This window comes from Humulus lupulus, chromosome 3, assembly GCF_963169125.1.
Source record: "Humulus lupulus chromosome 3, drHumLupu1.1, whole genome shotgun sequence".
Taxonomy (NCBI): domain Eukaryota; kingdom Viridiplantae; phylum Streptophyta; class Magnoliopsida; order Rosales; family Cannabaceae; genus Humulus; species Humulus lupulus.
In genome coordinates this window covers 275,947,066-275,967,140 of record NC_084795.1, presented here as the reverse complement: position 1 = coordinate 275,967,140, position 20,075 = coordinate 275,947,066, and the positions used below count along the sequence as shown (strand labels likewise).

At 37.0% G+C, this 20,075-nt stretch overlaps 1 non-coding gene across 1 annotated transcript; it reads left to right on the top strand.

Annotated features, from left to right (window-relative positions):
• The first annotated feature begins 3,190 nt into the window (after window positions 1-3,190).
• TRNAG-GCC (transfer RNA glycine (anticodon GCC)) lies at window positions 3,191-3,261 on the top strand. The gene has a single exon. It is a non-coding gene; the product is annotated as a tRNA-Gly (tRNA).
• The last annotated feature ends 16,814 nt before the right edge of the window (window positions 3,262-20,075 follow it).

Below are 20,075 nucleotides of genomic sequence, written 5' to 3'. Positions count from 1 at the left end.
GATTCGGCATATTTATGCATACATAAATATTTAATTTTTTTTTTTTTGATCAATCAGCTCAATGTGTATTACTTCAATCTCAAATTTACAAACTAAGCAGGGCTAATGAAACAACCCAGCTAGTATATCTAATTACAGTATTTCCACCCAATCCCTATTGATGGACCCAAAACGGGTATGTTTAAATATTTATACTCGCAAGCGCACGAATCGTATATGGAATATAGTGTTCGTGTAAGCACGAGATCGAACCCAAGGGAGTTGACTAAAATCGAAAAAGAGAAACTATTTTAAACCAAAATTAATAAATTCTAACCTAGTTCCAAAGATTGATGAGATTTTTGTATAATAAAAATAAAATATAAGATACTAATAAAGAAATTAAAGACAATATATATAAATAAATAAAAGACAATATATAAACATAAATTAATAATTGTAAACAAGATGTTAAAATAAGATTATTAAGGATTAGAATCCACAAAATGTAAGTTAAATAATATTTATAAGTACATTGATTCCCAAGTTTTGGTGATAGTTAAAATAAATCAAACTATCATTTTCTAAATAGATTTATAATTTTAAGCACAAATTATTTCTAAAACTATAAGATTTTTCTTCACTTTTCTAAACTATAATTTCAAAGCATTTAGTGTAAATCAATCTAATGAAATAACAAATAAATCAATGAACATTATGTATAAGGCAAAACATAATATTTTTGTTCTAAGCATAGATGTGTACAATTTAATGACACATCTTACACAAAGAATATTATGTTTATGCACTAATGAAGAACAAAGTGTAACTATGTTCTAACAATCTAAAATACAAGATATTTAAGATGAAAGAAATATATGAAGAAGAAAATTCCATAAACTTTGTTGCACAAAATGGGAAATCAAGATACAAAATAAACACTATCTAGTTACACATTGTTTCATCATCACCTTAATAATCTTAAAAAGATTAGAAACACATAACTAGAATAACAAATACAAACTAAAAATTACAAACATAAATAGGAAAATTTGGAGGAGAAACCCCCAAATTTTTCCTCTAAAAATACATAGAAAAAAATAAAAAGAAGAAGAAGATGAAGAGAATTGAGAGGTTTTTGAATGTGTAGAAACTTTGTGTAGAGTAACCTCTCTCTCTTGGACACCCTAAATGGTCTTCAAAACTCCCTATTTATAGCCAAAAATAAGGTATTAAAATAATCAATTTAAATTAATTAAATTGATTAAATTAATTTAATTAATTATAATATGATAAATATGGGTAAAATATAAGGTGTAATAATGATGTTTTGGGGTAAAATGTGTAGAAAGTGGGGTAAAATTGTGGTATTTTGGGACAAGGGGACAAATGGTACACTTAAGTTATTTATGGGCTCAAGAAAAAGAAAGAAGAAAATGGTTGTGGGCTGTGGCAGGTGCTGGGAATTGCTACTGGCGTGGGCCTTGTCATGGCAGCTTGCTGAAGGAATTTCATTGATGCTGCTTTGCTGTGCTCGGTTGGAGAAACAGGCGTGGGATGCTTGGTCTTTGGCTGGAGTGTGAGTGCATTGGCTGAAGGAATTGCTTTGCTTGGTGTAGGGATCCTTCGTGGGCCTTGGGCCATAGGCTTGGGCTTTAAGCTTTTGAAGAGATGCTTTCAAAAATGCCAAAGTTTCTTTGCTTTTTCCACAAAATTATCATCTTTCCTTTGATTTCCTTTCCTACAAAATAAATATAAAATAAATCATAATACAATATTTTCAATTATAAAATAAATCAATTTAATTTTTTGAAAATATTAATTATAACTTAATTTATATTTTACATTTAAGTTCAATAATACAACATTTTTTTACTTCTAACTAAACACAATAATTCGAATAACATTTTACAACAAAAATAACTATAAAAACACACAAAAATCTATAAAATTAAAATAAACTTAATAAATTCAAAATTACATGAAAACTTAATAAATCAATTAAAAACTCAAGAATTAAGCAACAATTAGCACATAAAAAGTGGTAAAATAACTCTATTTTGTAGAGTTATCACCTATCCTGCTGTGTAAGTTCTTTTTTCCATGTATTTGTAATTCTAATTTTCACTTCACATTTAATTCTTCTCACCATTATCTCAATTGTTGGGATACATTGATTCCAATAAACTTCATTCCGAGCTCTCCATATATGATAAACTAGCGCTGCAATGGTTGCAGCAAAAAATTTCTTCCTAAAGTCATTAATCTTGGACCGGAGCTATAAACCACTCGGCCATCTCTCCGAAAAATAATTTCTATTTTATTTTTTTTCCACTGAATAAGACATAGCGATATAAGTTGATACCATTACTATTTATATATATTATAGAAATACATATATATTATAGAAATACATCGATTATGAATCTATAGATCTAGCTATCTGTATATATAGATGCATGATCTAGCGTTCCCTTTTGTAAAGTCAAAAAAGTGTCCTCGATGCATTTTTTTTTTTACAATTTTTTGGCTGATAAAGAGATCAAATGGTATATAATTCTTTTATTGGTAAATTGGAGGATTAGAAACATGACTATTGCTTTCCAATTGGCTGTTTTTGCATTAATTGCTACTTCATCAATCTTACTGATTAGTGTACCCGTTGTATTTGCTTCTCCTGATGGTTGGTCGGGTAATAAAAATGTTGTATTTTCTGGTACATTATTATGGATTGGATTAGTCTTTCTGGTAGGTATCCTTAATTCTCTTATCTCTTGAACCTGGTCGTTCTAGGTCCAAAAACGACCCCTCCCCGAATTCTTTCAGGTTATAAGACACGTTCAAATTCAATACAATACAATATAAGATAAGTTAGAAGTTCCCAAAATGCAAATAACGAAAAAAATTCTAAAAATTAATGGGAGGGGTCAAACTTATTTGATTTGTCTTTATTTTGTAAAATTTTGCAAATTCAAAATTTATATTTATATATGTAATAAATATGCATTATGTATTATAATACATTATATTTATAATACATTATATTAAGTATAGAAATATTAATTATAGAAACCGTTGAAATGGAATAAAAAAATGTACTAAACTAAAGTTGTACATACAAATAAAATATTTATAAATAATAAATAGAGAGTATTTGGCTTCGCTCTGCCAAAATATGATCCATACTTGGGTATCACGAACAAAAACAAGTGCGGATATAGTTGAATGGTAAAATTTCTCTTTGCCAAGGAGAAGACGCGGGTTCGATTCCCGCTATCCGCCCAGGATAATGGGGTTAATGTATTTAATTTAATTTAATAGGATAAAGGATTAAATATAGTTGATTACGATAGTATATTGGTTCTTTCCTCCCACCCAAAAGGGGTTAATATTTAAATATTTTTATTATATATTTTAATTTTATATTAAAACATATTACTTTTCCCGGCGTAGCTTTGAGTCGGTAAAAGATACTTTTGTCCGCGCCGTTCGTTTTACGTCGACAAAAGTCCTATTAATGACCGACTTTCACAGTTAGCCTTTGTCCATGCAAAAACACGTCGACAAAGCCCAGAGGACCTTTTTCCGGCGTAAATCTGATTTTTTCTGGCGCAAAAACGCATCGGCAAAAGCAATCTTTTTTGTAGTGAAAGGATCTCAATTCTTATTTAAAGAGTGAGCTTATACGCTGCCTGCAACCCAAGAGAACTTGAGCTTTGCAAGTTCATATAATCCTAATAATACAGGTAACTCGTGGACTAGGGTTTATTCACAACCTGAACAACGTAAAAATTCGTGTTCAATCTTTTTCTTTAAGTTTTAGTTTAATTAATTGTTAGCAAAAAAGTTAGTCAACAATATATGTTTACATGTAACTTTTTGATCAAATAAATTTTTTAAATTCATAGTTTTAAATTAGATTTTTCTTAATATTTTATTACAATGAAATTCATTAGTATTATTTATAAGTATTGAAATGTGTTATATAATTCATTTTTTGTGTTATACTACAATTTAGTATAACACATTTTTTGTGTTATACTACACTTTAGTATAACAAATTATTTGTGTTATACTACACTTTAGTATAACACATTATTTGTGTTATATAATGAAATTTGCATAACAAAATTCTTTACTTATAAAAAGTGTTATTGTAATAGATATTGTTATCCCCAAAAATGGAGATTGATGACGTGGCAATAGAGGTGACAAGTAGCATGGAATAGTTGGGCGATCTGGCTTAGTAGTCGCCTAATACATCAGTGAAGGGTTTGAACTGCTTGAAAGATGTCATAACCAAGCCAAATGCACCCGAGGAGTCCAAATGGTATGCTCGGACCCTAGTCCGAGGAGATGCCCCAAGTGATTGGCTCAAACCCTAGTCCGAGGAGAGGCCAAGTGGTTGGCTCGAACCCTAGTCCGAGGAGAGGCCACAAGAAGTGTGGCGCGGACCTTGGTCCGAGGAGAGCCAAGGTGTGGCTCGAACCCTAATCCGAGGAGAGGCCAAGTGGTTGGCTCGGACCCTAGTCCGAGGAGAGCCAAGGTGTGGCTCGGACCCTAGTCCGAGGAGAGGCCACAAGAAGTGTGGCTCAGACCTTGGTCCGAGGAGAGCCAAGGTGTGGCTCGGACCTTGGTCCGAGGAGTACCCCTAAGATGTGGCTCGGACCCTTGGGCCGAGGAGAGCCAGAATATGTGTTCGGACCTTAGTCCGAGGAGAACCAAGGAGGGTGTGGTCGGATCTTGGTCCGAGGAGAGTAAGGGGTATGGTCCGTATGCAGGTGTCCAGCATGCATATGTCCGACCAGAAGACGATATTCATCAAATAAATGGACCAGACTATGTCAAATTCTCAGAAACGACTTCAGCAAGAATCGGTCTGGGCACCGCGGGAATCTCTCATTCCTCACTCAAATTGAGGAATCTGTTGTATTTTGAATATTTTGTGTAATTTAAATATAGTATAAATAATAGAATATCCCGATTCTATAGGGATATCAGTTTAGGATCCCAAGCCTATAAATAGAGGGTTAATGAGATCAAAAGAGGACTTTTGGCAATTTGAGATTGGGTCTGAGTTCTAGAGAGAGAAAGTGCGTTTTCCTTGAGAGAGAACCCTTTTTGTATTCCTAAACATTTACACTGAAGAAACTCAGTTGACACTGATTCATCTGATCTTGAGTGTAGATAAAGTAATAAAATCTCTAAGTGGATTAGGCTATTACCGACTGAACGGGGTTGAACCACTATAAAATCTTGTGTGTTATTTACTTTTCTTGATTAAATTGTCTGTGTCGTTTAAATTCTCTTGAAGGTTTGTCGTTATTGACGTTCTCACGTCGTTGGCTAAAAACACAGTCAACAGATATTATAACACATTTTTCGTATTATTTTAATATTTAGATAAGTTTAAATTCTCATTATATATTCATTTATATAACACTAATTTATTCTATTATATTTTAATTTTTTTATATAATTAAAATTAGTTTCTAATATATACTAACATCATCAAATGAACTTGATTTTCAAATAACAAATAGTAAAAACATTCAACATTATATTAACAATCCAATCTCTCTAGCACGAAGCGTCACTATTTCCTCCTCCAAGTTAATCCCTAATAACTGGCACTTCTTCAAGTTAATAAACAGTCCAGAAACAACACTAAAAACTTTCAGAATATCCAACAGAGCTGACAAAGACTCGTTATCCTCCACAAAAAATATCGTGTCGTCTGCGAACTGAAGATGGCTGACTTCCACCAAATCTTTCCCTACTTTGAAACCTCTTAACGCCGAGACGCTCTTGGCCTTATCCACCATCCTACCCAAAACATCAACCACCAAGGTAAACAGGAAAGGTGAGAGGGAGTCACCTTGGCGAAGACCTCTAGAACCCTCAAATTTGCCCCTCGGTCTCCCATTTAAAAACACTGAGAAGGAAGTAGAAGACAAACACCCCAGAATCCACTTTCTCCAAACTGCACCAAACCCTTTCTTTTCCATAACGAATCCCAAGAAATCCTAATCTACACAATCGTAGGCCTTAGCAAAATCAATTTTGAGAACCCAACCCTTCTTGCCTTTACTGCGATACTCCTCCACTGCCTCATTAGCCACCAACACTGTATCCAAGATCTGCCTGCCTTCTACAAAAGCTCCTTGAGTCTCTACTATTGTATCTGAGAGAACTCCTCTAAGACGTCCAACCAGGACCTTTGAAATAATTTTGTAGAGACTAGTAACCAAACTAATTGGCCTGAAATCTCGCACCCGACAATTGTCCAACTTCTTTGGAATTAGGCAAATGTATGTTTCATTGGTCCTCCGATGAATAACCCCATCCTTAAAGAAACCATCGAGCACTGCTTGGAGATCACTCTTGACCGTATCCCAATTATCCTGGTAGAAATCCAAGGAGAAACCGTCAGGTCCCGGAGCCTTAGACCCGTCACTATCGAAAACTGAACGACGAATTTCCTCTTCCGTGAACGGCCTCTCAAGGAGAGAGGACAAGAAAGAGGGAATAGGCTCCCAAGATATACCCTCAACACCACTCCACCTCCTAGGGACCGAAGAATACAACGAGGAATAAAAATCAACAATTGCCTTTTCAATATCCACGTCTTTGTCAAGGATTGTACCATCCTCTTGCTCAATTCTAGAGATGAAATTCCTAGCTTTCCGAGCGCTAAGGATACTATGAAAAAGCTTGGAGTTAGAATCTCCTTGTTTGGCCCATTGACATTTCGATTTAAACCAAACTCCTCTCTCCTCTTCAAAGACAACTTGCTGCCAATCCTCCGTAATCTTCCTTCGCTCCGAAAGAAGTTGATCGTTCCACTGACCACCTTCCTCTAACATATCCAACTCGAACATCCTTCTTTCCAGGGATTGCTTAAGCAAAATTCTTGAACTGAGAACCTCCTTACTCCAACCTTTAACTTTGTCTTTAACCAAAGATAGTTTTTCCATGAAACCATAGCCCGGCCACCCCATCAGCTTAGACGAGTTCCACCATTTATGACAAAGCGTCTTGAAATCCTTATGCCCAAGCCATGAATTATCAAATCTGAAAGGACTAGGGCCCCATGAAGGAGGATTGGAATCCAACACAATAGGACAGTGATCTGAGACAATACGAACCAACACTTCCTGACGAATGAAAGGATAGAGCTCAGTCCATAAGGGCGAAAATAAGAATCTATCGAGCCTACTACAGATAGGCCTCTGTCTGAAATTAGACCAAGTGAAGTGCCCGTTGTGGAGCTTAGGATCCACCAAATTCATCTCTCTAATCAACGCATCAAAATTCTTCATACTTCTAGTATTGGACACGTTGTTCAGTTTCTCATCTCCTCTCCTAACCACATTAAAATCTCACCCCAAACACCAGTGGCTGCAACAAATGACTTGCAAACCTGCCAACTCATCCCAAAAACTCTCCCGTTTACCATAAACCACCGGCCCATAAACCCCAGTAAACCATCAAGGGTTCTTACCCCCTGCTTCAATACGAATAGAAACGGTAAACTCCCTAACCAAGGAATCCGAAACAGAAACACTACGAGTATCCCATACAACTAACATTCCGCCTGATCTACCAATTGCCTGCTGGAAAATCCAAGCTTTAAATCTAGACCTCCAAATACTCCCTATAAAACTCTTGTCTATTTTAACCTTTTTCACCTCTTGAAGCACAATAAGGTCCGGATTGACCTTGCAAATGGTTTCCTTTATCGCCCTCCGCTTCTCTTTATTACCACTTCCTCTGACATTCCATGATAAAATCTTCATGAGAACTTTCGACACCCAATCATTCTCCTATTCTTATAATTCACATTAAACTCAAGTTTCTTAAGTTCACGGGCACTCCTTTTAGGCAAAGATGAAGGGGTTCCTTTCTCTTCCTCCCCTAGATTACTTGGTAGTAATGAAATTCCAAACGACTCCATCACCGGAATCAGCCTTGAAAGATTGTGAGTACTGTCCGCCTCTTCCGCAGTAATTTCCTCTAAACCCCCGCCCTCTTTATCAAAACCAGTTGCATGATCAGCCTCAAAAACTACCACTTCATCTTCTTCACACCACAACCTTCTAGTTTGGACTACAATATCTTCAATATCCTCCCTGTCAACATCAGAGTCCAAATCTAAATCCTCCTCCTCTGAGCTGCAAATCTCCGAAGGGCCATCTTCCCCAGGAATGCAGAACTCGTCCTCTGCCAAATCCAGTCTGGTGTCCATCGTTGTCTCTAACTATTCTTCTAAAAAAGAATTACCCACTGGAAATGAAACTTTAGGCTTACGTTGATACACTTTAAGACTCTTAGTTGAAAACTCAAGGCTAGTCTCTTCCTTATCTGACTTTTGAAGAGAAACCACCCCGTTGCTAGGAATCTTATCTGACTGATCTGTCCAAAGAAATACTCTGCCTTTGCCGAAAGCCTCACAAATTTTGGGGCTCCTTATTTTTCCAATAGGCTGAATCCATTTGGTCCTTAAATCCTTCATGGGCCGGCAGCCCACTCCTAAGTCCATCAAAGTTGGATTGAAGAGAGCCCTAAGGGTTTGATTTATTTTTATAGAAAAAGCCTTGTTTTCCAAAGTCAAGGCCCAGCCCTAATATCCATCATAAAAATCAATTTTGAACTGCCCTTTGGCCCACGTGGCTTTATTAAAAAGAAGGCTAAGACACGTGCCCTCCTCTTCCTTATTTGAGTAAGATAAATCTGTACATAATCTTTTGAAAATAGACTTTAAAGAGCAGCAATAATATTGTGTAACCCTCCCTAATTTTCTGCGCTCTGCCCCCTGAAATTCCGGAACCGAAATTAAATCCCCTAGCGACTGGGAAGCGATTTGGTTGACCTCCGAAAACACCTCAAACGCTGGACCCCCTGTCATCGGCACAACCGCACTAGGTGGACCCTCCTTCTGAATCTCCCCTGGCGGCTCCGGTATCTCTTGCACAGTCTTCGGACCCTGGGTTTTTTTTCTAACCCAGATCTTTCTGCCAACCCTCCTTGAGGAAACTGACGAAACTCCCATCTTTGCAAGCTTGGACAATCTTAAAGTAATGAAGTTTCCGTCATAAGGCAAAGAGAGGAATTCTGGAATGAAACCAGTCGGCTTACCCACTACTTTCAGCCGTGCAATTGACACATCTTTCATCTCTACAGTGTTCTTATCCACCTCCATAAATCCCCCGCATAAATTTCCTATCACTTTAAAAACATGCATGTTCCATAAATTCAACGGTAAACCTCCACTCCTATCCAATCTTGAGAGCAGGAAATCTTCTTCTCTAACAATTGAGCTTTCCAATTCCAAAGAGAAACAGAAATCAAGCAGTTATTCGGGATCTGGAACTCCCCTTTCGAGACTAAATCCTTTTGCAAAACGGCAGTGGGACAACAAAGAATGGCCCTGTCATCAGACAAGAATGATAAATCAACCAGAATCCCAAACTGCTTTTGGAAATTCCTTAGAACAACCTCCCATGCAGTAGCACTTCCAGATTGAATCACCATCACAGCAAAGCCTTTCCTCAACGACAATGCCTGAGAAGAGTGAAGCTTAAGAGATTCCTTACAATCAGCCGCACCATCAGCCGCACCATTCGCTGACACCACTTCTGCCCAGGATTGCTTAGAGACCCTAGGATCTGGACATATTTTGCAACTTGAATCCTTTTCCATTCTTCCAACCACCCCAATAAGGCACTTGTTCATCGTCATCCAGCTTGACTCCCATCCTTCATCGGGAATAATAACACTTCTGATCATTCTGTTCCGTAATGTGGAAACCTTGAGGAAAATGCCTCGAATATTCTTGAAACATTCAACAAAAATGACTATTGAGGAATTTCTATCAACCTATTTTCTTTGAATATGAAAGAAAACTTTGATTTGGTGTTGGTGTTGGTGTTATGCTCTCCGTTTGTGTGTTGTGTCTTATTTGTCAATTTTTTTGTTTTATTTGTTGTATTGGCCTTTACTATAATTTTGTTAAGTTTGCTAGTTGCTTGTCCAACTTTTGGCCATTGTGTTTCCAAGGGCTCTATAGTGACTTTACTAATTCGTTTAATTTCTGCAATAGAGATTGAGTTCCCTGTGTTATAATCTTTCTGAAATTGACAAGAGTATATATATTAATTACAGCCTTTTTCGTGAGGTTTTTGGGATTTAATTGTTGCTCTGTCTGCCCTAATATTTATATCTACTATCTATAACTAAAATAGAGGGATTTGAGAAGTGAAAATCCAACAACGTAAAAGACTTGGTAATTTATCCCTTTGTGGATGGAGCTTATGATTCAACATTTGGAAAACCATTTTAATTTCTGGTCTTTACAATCGGTCATGTTTTTTGGATTGTTTAAAATATCAAAAAGTATGAAAATGGATCAACACCTTGTTATCCTTTTTTGTAAAAAAATAATGAAAGCATATTGCAGAACTTTTTCTATGGTTGTCCTTTTGTTAGTTTGCTGTGTCAAGGCATGAATCTCAAATATCTATAACTCTAAGGGATTTGAACCAGGAAACTTGCCCACATGGATAGAATTTTTTTGAAATAAAGTGTGTGCTAACAAAATTGTTGTTGAAGGTTACAACTCTGACCAAGCTATGTTTTCTTAACCAACCTTACTCTGTTGTGCTTGATCCTATCCTATCAAATAAGGGTGCTATTTTTAGTTTGCTATTATTGTTAGGCTTCCTAAGTCATTGATAAAGTGTACATTGAACATATTTTATACAAGCATTCACTGTTTTCTATGGATTCTAGATTAAAAAAATCTTCTAAATTCTAGTAAAATCTTTTATCGATCATGCCATTATTTTGTGAAGAATCTTTTTTTGAGTTTACTTTTGTTTGTGATGGCTAAGAGGAGAGACCTTTATATTGCATTGTGAGTTATATTGCACTCATTTTAAATAAAAGTTGAAAAGGGAACATCCTCAATTATTAAGTTGATATTTAAATAATGAATAAGAAAGTACAATAGGGTGGAGTATATACGTTGTAGGAATTGGCTGATGTTATATTGCACTAAGAATTAGTTAATAAAAAAAAATTGGACAAACATTAAATAATAACCCAATTTCTATTCAGAAACACTTGGAAAATTAACAGGTCTAGTTTTTGTCATTATCTGATATATGATTCGTATGAGATAAGTAAGGGAAACTGTAGGTGTTACTCGTTCAATGTAAACAGAGAAGTAGGATTCTATTTCTCAATAAAACGAGAATCTGAGGTGGTAGTGAACATCCAACATTGAAATTTGACAGCTTGGAGACCAAGAAAAGACTATTATGGTTATATCAGGTATATTATTCTTTTTTATTTAATTTTATTATGTTTGTTACTCAAGCTTTTGTTCTTGTACACATCGTAACTATATAAAGTGAAGTTACGTTGAGATGTTATTGTTAGATAATGTACATGGATTTATACTGAAGTGACTTCGAAATTTTAGTACTTTTTATTTGATGATATTGCTATGCAGTTTAGAAAGACAAGTACAACTCCTATTTTGGAATAGAGAATAGAATGTAGTTATTTTCGAGTAATCCCATTCTTTGAATGCTAGATCGAAGCATTTGAAACTGGCACCAATTTAAATAATCAATTAAGCTCATTTATCAAAGGAAAGAATGATAGGACTCAAGTTGGCTAGGAGTGAATTGTTAGTATGGACATATGGCACTCTAATGGGAGGGGGGCATTGTTAGCACTGGGTTTGGGGCAGTTTAAAAGGGTACATATAGCCAACCTGGTCGAGTAGAGGAATGAGGAATTGAGTGAGTAGAATTGTGCTTTTACACTTAGATATTTCTCTTTCTATTTCAATAACACAATCTCTAATTGCTATTCTTATAGCTTTTACTACTATGGGCAATGAATATATTATTTTTTTCTCATACAAGGTGCATATTTACTTTAATGCTTCATAACTCTAAAATTAAAATAAAATTGAAAATAAGATTAGTTGAATTCATTAAATTCAAAGATGTTTCTTGCAACTTATCACCATGCTCTACTTTGGAATTTATAATATCTCCACTTTTTCAATTTTTATGAATTTCAAAATAAGTAAACAAAAATTTCTTTTCCGTTTAGATTCGGCATATTTATGCATACTTATATTTTTAAATATCTTTATTATATATTTTAATTTTATATTAAAAAATATTACTTTTCCCGGCGTAGCTTTGAGTCTGTAAAAGATACTTTTGTCCGCGCCGTTCGTTTCACACCGACAAAAGTCCTATTAACGACCGACTTTCACAGTTAGCCTTTGTCCATTCAAAAACACGTCAGCAAAGTCCAGAGGACCTTTTTTCAGCGTAAATCTAATTTTTTCTGGCGCAAAAACGCATCGGCAAAAGCAATCTTTTTTGTAGTGAAAGGATCTCAATTCTTATTTAAAGAGTGAGTTTATACGCTGCCTGCAACCCAAGAGAACTTGAGCTTTGCAAGTTCTTATAATCCTAATACAGGTAACTCGTGGACCAGGGTTTATTCACAACCTGAACAACGTAAAAATTCGTGTTCAATCTTTTTCTTTAAGTTTTAGTTTAATTAATTATTAGCAAAAAAGTTAGTCAACAATATATGATGTTTTTGCTGGTATTGACCCAGATTTGGATGCTCAGGTAGAATTTTGAGCATTCCAAAAACTTGGAGATTCAACTACAAGAAGACAAGTTGTAATGCCCCAAATATCCTAATAAGGTTTAGGACTTTGATTAGGAGGCCAGGAGGGCCATAATTGATTTATTATGGTATTTAATGATCATATGCATGTTAATGTAAATTATATTATTATATGATCATAAATGCATGCATATGGATGTATCTATAATGATAAGGGCATTTTGGTAATTTGGCCTGCTGAGGGCACATTTGTTAATTGGGTGCATGTTGTAATTTGTGAATGAGATTTTATTATTATGGAGATATATTCGAGCTATTCGGCATGAGACGGTCAAATATATGGATTAGCGGTTTTGTCATAACGGGGTCAATTTCGGGGTAATAGAAATGTTTATTTGGTGATAGATTGGGAGTATTTGAGATCAGGATGGAATTCTAGAAGTTTTGACTATAGTATCCCTGGGGGTGTTTTCGGGACCCCGAGCACTAGGTTTTATTTGAGGTTACTTAAGCTTGAAGTAGCTTCCCAGATAAGAACGTACGTTAGAAAACCTCCCGTTCTCTCTCTCGACAGTCCGTTATACCGTTTGAGTATTTTTTAGGAAATCTTGAGTTCTAGGAGTCGGAATCAAGCGAGGATCAAGACATAGCGATCCTAGGAAAGATTAGAAGATTCTTAACCGAAGGATTTGACGGAAAATAACCCAATCAAAGGTAATCTAAGTTTGAAGTTTTAAGTTTTTAAAGTTTTTAAGCTTAGAATTGGACTTTGTGAATTGTTGAGTTTTTGGTTAGATTGAACCTTGGGTTTTGAGGGTTTTGGAGTATTGGGAAGCTTGGGAACTTTGATTTGATGATTGGGGAATGTTTGGGTATGTTTTTGGAGGATTTGGAGTGCTTAAAACACGTTTGGGAATGGCCCAGGGTTGGGAGCCGCGGCCCTGTTCTTGAACGCCGCGGCCCTAGTTCGATGAAGCAGGTGTCAAGAAATTGGCCTTGCTGGGCGCCGCGGCCTTGATGGAGGGCGCTGCGGCCCAAGGTGCTAGGGCTGCAGCCCTTGCCCTGTTTTCACCCCGTTTGCTCGTTTTGACCCCGGAAACTTAGCTATGGGCCGCAGGAGTGTCCCTACTACTTGGATTAGGTTGGATTGATATCTTGGAGGCTAGATATTGGTGTGGAAACCTTTGATTATCATGTTATTGATGGTGTTCCATATTTGGTTATGATTAGGGTACCGCTAAGGGCTTAAAGGTTGATCGTTCTCAAGGGTCGTTCTTATATTGGTTCTAGCTCGAATCTGAGGTAAGAAAACTGCACCCTGTGTATATGTGACATGCATGGCGGTTATTGATGCATGTTGGTTGATCATTGAGTGTGACATGCATGGCTATTATTGATGCATGTTGATTGATTATTGAGTATGACATGCATGGCTATTCTTGATGCATGTTGGTTGATGATTGAACGTGACATGCATGGCTATTATTGGTGCATGTTGGATTGTTAAGTATGATGCATTTGATGCACGAGAAACATGTGATTGGGACATGCTTTGTATACTGAGTATGATATCGTTCAGAGCTTCAGCCTTTGTGTTTATGCATGATCCTAATTGTACTAGTACCTGTTTAGTAAGCATGCTGAATACCTTGTTTATGGATATTGAACATGTGATATATGTTTGGTGGCATGGCTTACCTGTGTATGGCACTGACCAGTCAGGGACCGACCCTAAAGTCGATGATCATGCATTGAATGGCTTTATGGCATTAATGCTGGACCGACCCTAAAGTCGATGAACTTATAAGCGTTTGCCTGGTCTAAGACCAGATGTTCATAGCCAGGGCATATGGCTCCGGTGACTGTTAGTCAAATGGCTAGGGGACGATGTCCATAGTTACGACTCTAGAGTCGGGAGGAAGGTTATGTTGGTGACCATTCACCATGCACCTATCCTGATCGAACTTATGAAAGGACAACCTACCAGTTAAGCCCTGGTGACCCTATCGTCACATGGTTAAAGGGTGCTGACCCCACATTTGTGACTCTTGTGTTAGTCACCTATTTGTTTGAACTGTTGGTCTTGAATAACCAATACAATTACTGTTGATATTATATCATGTTGTACTGTGTTTTCTTGCTGGGCTTCGGCTCACGGGTGCTATGTGGTGCAGGTAAAGGCAAAAGAAAGCTGGACCATCCTTGAGTTGGAGAGCTTAGGTGATGACGTGTACATATGCAGCTGCTCGTCTGCCACAGCCGAGGTTTCAAGAGGAACTAGGGTTGAACCCTGTTTTGCCGCTTAGAACGGCCTATTGTAAATATTTTCTGTAATAGACTCTGAAACTATATTTTTGAGATCCCAATGTATATATTAAACGTTCTAGTGAAACGTTACATCTTAACCAAAAATTTCAACCCCTAAACTGCTAATAATACTTAGTACACGATTTTGGCCAAATAACTCGATTAGCGAGTTTAGCACTGTTTACAAAGCACACCGTAACGGTCCCTGTAGTTGGGGCGTTACAACTTGGTATCAGAGAGAGCCAAGGTTTATGGTTCCTGAAGACAAGCTGGGCATGTACACTCATCACTGAAGATAGCTTCACTCAAGGAATGGTAACTATTTCTGTAGCTATGTGCATAGTTGTTTAAATAAAATGTAAATGCTTTACCTGCACATTGTATTAGGGAGCATGAGATTCTGATAGAGCCTAGCTCTTGACTATATGGTTATATGCTCCATGGAAATGTTTATGAACATGATTATTTGATTGCCTGCTCCATGAATATATTATTGTGATATTTGCATGCTGGGATTGGAGGCATGGTTTGAGTATTGGAAGAGCAGGGATTATGAGTAATGTATGAATGCCATGGGCATGTTTGTAGCACTGCAAGTGGTTTATGATTGTGGTGTGGTAAGATCTATCCCGTGGGGGAAATTCCTTGATATGCTTATTGTGATTCATGGATCAAGTTATTGACTGCAGATTCAATCGCCAGGTTTATATTCAAGGCAGGTTATGAGGCCTGGTGATAGTTATACAGGGGTTGGGAGTTACAGCCAAGGTATCAGTTCTTCGTCTACATCTATGAATGTTCAGTAGACGATTATAGATTTGCAATTAAGATTGCAGAGGCAGGAGGAAGAGATCAGGTATCTAAAGCAACAGCGGAGTCTGTTGGGGAGTACCTCTTCTTTTGCCATGCCGGGGGTGGCTTCAACTTTGGCTCAGCCTAGGATTGAGAGTAGATGGGAATTTCTCTATGGAAGATTCCTGAAGTTTTACCCTCCAATCTTTGAGGGAGGCCTAGATCCATTCAGAGCTGAGCAATGGATGGGCATGATCAGCTCCATTTTTGATAGTATGGGACTGGTGGGTCACGATAGAGTGATATGTGCTACATGTGTGTTGCGGGATGATGCCCGGACGTGGTGGGAGGTAGTATCCCAGACACGAGATACAACTGTGATGGATTGGAAAAAATTCAGGCAGCTGGTCAATAAGAGGTATTATTGTGATGCAGCTAAGACCGCTAAGATGAATGAGTTTCTAAATCTTGTTCAGGGTAATGTATCGGTGACCGAGTATGTTACTAAATTTGATGGGTTGGCCAAGTTTTCTTTGGATATGGTACCCACAGATATAGCTCGGAAGGAAAGGTTTGTTCAGGGGTTGAATCCTGGTATAGCTCAGGACATTAGAGTTGCCCCAGTGCATGAAGTCTCTACCTATGCTCAGGTGGTAGGGAAGGCTCTTGTTGTTGAGAGCATAGGACATCAGATTGGGCAGCAGAGTGCTGGAGAGCACGGAACTCAGAATGCGAGAAGCTCCATTCAGAAAAGGTATCTCCACTTATGGGAGTAAGCAAGAAGAAAAGTTGGAAGTCATACCCAGAATGCGCTCGGTGTAAGAAGCATCATTTGGGAGAATGCACAGCAAAGGCATGCTTCTTTTGCGGAATGTTTGGACATCGTAAGAAGAATTGCCCAAGGCTAAGAGAGCTTGAACAGAGGAGGATAGACAGCTCGATTCCAACTCGAGTGTTTATTCCAGGGCAATTAGAGTCTGAGACCGAGACTAGTTCCTCGGGGGTGACAGGACAGTTTACTAGCCCTGAGTTTTGAGTTATGCTGTTTGGCTTTGGTGCCATGCTTTTCTTTTGTTGGTATATATATAGAGAAAGGTATAAAGATGGTATATATGTGGATCACATGTTATGTTGTGATGGGAAATGTAATACAGTATTGGCAACTTAAGAGATGAGTTGGGTTATGGAAAGGACTCATCAGGGATTCTGATAAAGCTGGTTATGACAGGCTTTGGTTTGATCCATGGTTTGGATTGGGTAAGTAATTAAAGAGCAATCGTGAATGACAAGGAAAGTATTGTAATTCTTGGGCTTGGGAGTGGAGAGCCTTGTGTTAGTTGGTATGGTGCACGGTTCTGTATGCTTATGATACTTGTAGCGAGAGCTAGAGTTTTGCGCAGGGGGATGTGAGGAGCACTTAGCTAGCGTGATGGATATCACCTGGATTATACCAGGGAGATCAGGATAGACTGGATTAGTATGTGGGTTCTGAATGTGATACCAGATGGTCTGTCAAGGCTTCTTGTTATAAAAAGACTAGAATGGTGATTGGAGTATTGTCAGAAATAGAATCAGATGTAAGTACTGTATTGAGTGGCTCAGTGGAGTTATAAGAATTAAAAGGTTTAGTTGTTGAGTAAGATGGAATTCTTTAAGGTTGATCTTGGATCTGGTTAGGACCAGCTAGAGATCAGGGAGAGGAAGTTATATAAAGGATTGTGTTAGTATTGGTTTGGAGCACTGCAAGTGCTGAATATGTCTTGAGAATTGGTTTAACGCTAAGTGTTTGTGAGTCAGATGAATAGAGCATTCAAAGGTTTATTTGAATGGGATTTATGATCGTTTTAGATGATGGTAGAGTGGTGTTTTCTCTGCGGAGAATTGCCAAGAATGAAGAGTGCCTTGGGGATAGGAGTGTCCATGGTTGGTAAAGATATTTCAGGTGCCTTGGGGAAAAATGTGTTGGGTCTTTTATAGACCAGGATCAGTTAGTGGATTGTTATGACATCCTAGTGGTAGAGGAAAGTGACTGCCTATGCAATATGTTGACTAAAGAATCTGAGCAGGACTGGAGTAGAGTTTCTGGTGGGCCAGGTGGCCAGTTTATTGTTTGAGATTATTATCTCAAGAAAGATTAAAAAGGAAAGATAGTTAAGTGAGCCACAGATGGGCAAGGTTGAATGGAAAGCTTTAGTTGGATTAGCTAAGAGTTGTGCAGCGAAAGATATGGATTTGTTCTGGTATAAAGATCGAACTCGGGATCTGATGGACATTGGGATTAACTGAGAGATTCTGGATGAATCTCATGCTATTCTTTTATTCGCTTCATTCAGGCATCGTGAAGAGGTAACAGGATGTGAAAGCTTTATAGTGATAGCCTGAGGTGAAGAGGGACGTAATGGGATGCGTATAAAGCTCTTAACCTGTTAACAGGTTAAGACAGAATATCAGGAAACGGCAAGGCCATTACAGCCTTTGGGTAATTCATAGTGGGAATAAGTGAGCATCGCGATGGGATTCGTGATGGGACTCCCAGGTTGATGGATCAGTATGAGTTGACATTGAGTCATTGTGGACCGGTAGTCCAAGTAAGGTCATATTATCACTACGGATAAGAGAATAGTACAGCTAATCAGTATTCGAGTTCTTTGGTGAAAAAGGATAGAGTGCCTTCACGGAACTCAAGGTCTGTCTTATTAGATGAAGACTTTATTGTGACTTCCAAGTTTTGGGAAGGTTAGAAGGTGATGATTAAATAGATGGAACTCAATACAGTTTATTACTCTCAGACTGGTGGCAAATCAAAGAGAGAGGATTATCCAATTATTATTGAAGAAACATCTTATAAGATGAGCAAGGTAATATAACCGCACAAAAAATAAGCATAATAGACAAAATAAGGGAAAAAATTAGAAACTCTAGAGTAGTACGTTCCTTCTCCCAAGTTTGCTTCTCATTGTTCATCTTCTCTTATCTTAAATAAATTCAATATCTTTTTTTCCTGATAGTGAAATGAATATCTAACCAAACACAATATCGTATAAATACTGAAGTTTGTTTTGCTGTGTTTTCACTTGATATAGGATTTAGGCTGTCGTTTTTTTTTTAAATATATAGAATGTATGCTCTTTCAACCTATTTTCTTTGAATATGAAAGCAAACTTTGATTTGGTGTTGGTGTTCTGCTCTCCGTTTGTGTGTTGTGTCTTATTTGTCAATTTTTTTGTTTTATTTGTTGTATTGGCCTTTACTATAATTTTGTTAAGTTTGCTAGCTGCTTGTCCAACTTTTGGCCATTGTGTTTCCAAGGGCTCTATAGTGATTTTACTAATTCGTTTAATTTCTGCAATAGAGATTGAGTTCCCTATGTTATAATCTTTCTGAAATTGACAAGAGTATATATATTAATTACAGCCTTTTTCGTGAGGTTTTTGGGATTTAATTGTTGCTCTGTCTGCCCTAATATTTATATCTACTATCTATAACTAAAATAGAGGGATTTGAAAAGTGAAAATCCAACAGCGTAAAAGACTTGGTAATTTATCCCTTTGTGGATGGAGCTTATGATTCAACATTTGGAAAACCATTTTAATTTCCGGTCTTTACAATCAGTCATGTTTTTTGGATTGTTTAAAATATCAAAAAGTATGAAAATGGATCAACACCTTGTTATCCTTTTTCGTAAAAAAAAAATGAAAGCATATTGGAGAACTTTTTCTATGGTTGTCCTTTTATTACTTTGCTGTGTCAAGGCATGAATCTCAAATATCTATAACTCTAAGGGATTTGAACCAGGAAACTTGCCCACATGGATAGATTTTTTTTGAAATAAAGTGTGTGCTAACAAAATTGTTGTTGAAGGTTACAACTCTGACCAAGCTATGTTTTCTTAACCAACCTTACTCTGTTGTGCTTGATCCTATCCTATCAAATAAGGGTGCTATTTTTAGTTTGCTATTATTGTTAGGCTTCCTAAGTCATTGATAAAGTGTACATTGAACATATTTTATACAAGCATTCACTGTTTTATATGGATTCTAGATTAAAAAAATCTTCTAAATTCTAGTAAAATCTTTTATCGATCATGCCATTATTTTGTGAAGAATCTTTTTTTGAGTTTACTTTTGTTTGTGATGGCTAAGAGGAGAGACCTTTATATTGCATTGTGAGTTATATTGCACTCATTTTAAATAAAAGTTGAAAAGGGAACATCCTCAATTATTAAGTGGATATTTAAATAATGAATAAGAAAGTACAATAGGGTGGAGTATATACGTTGTAGGAATTGGCTGATGTTATATTGCACTAAGAATTAGTTAATAAAAAAAAAT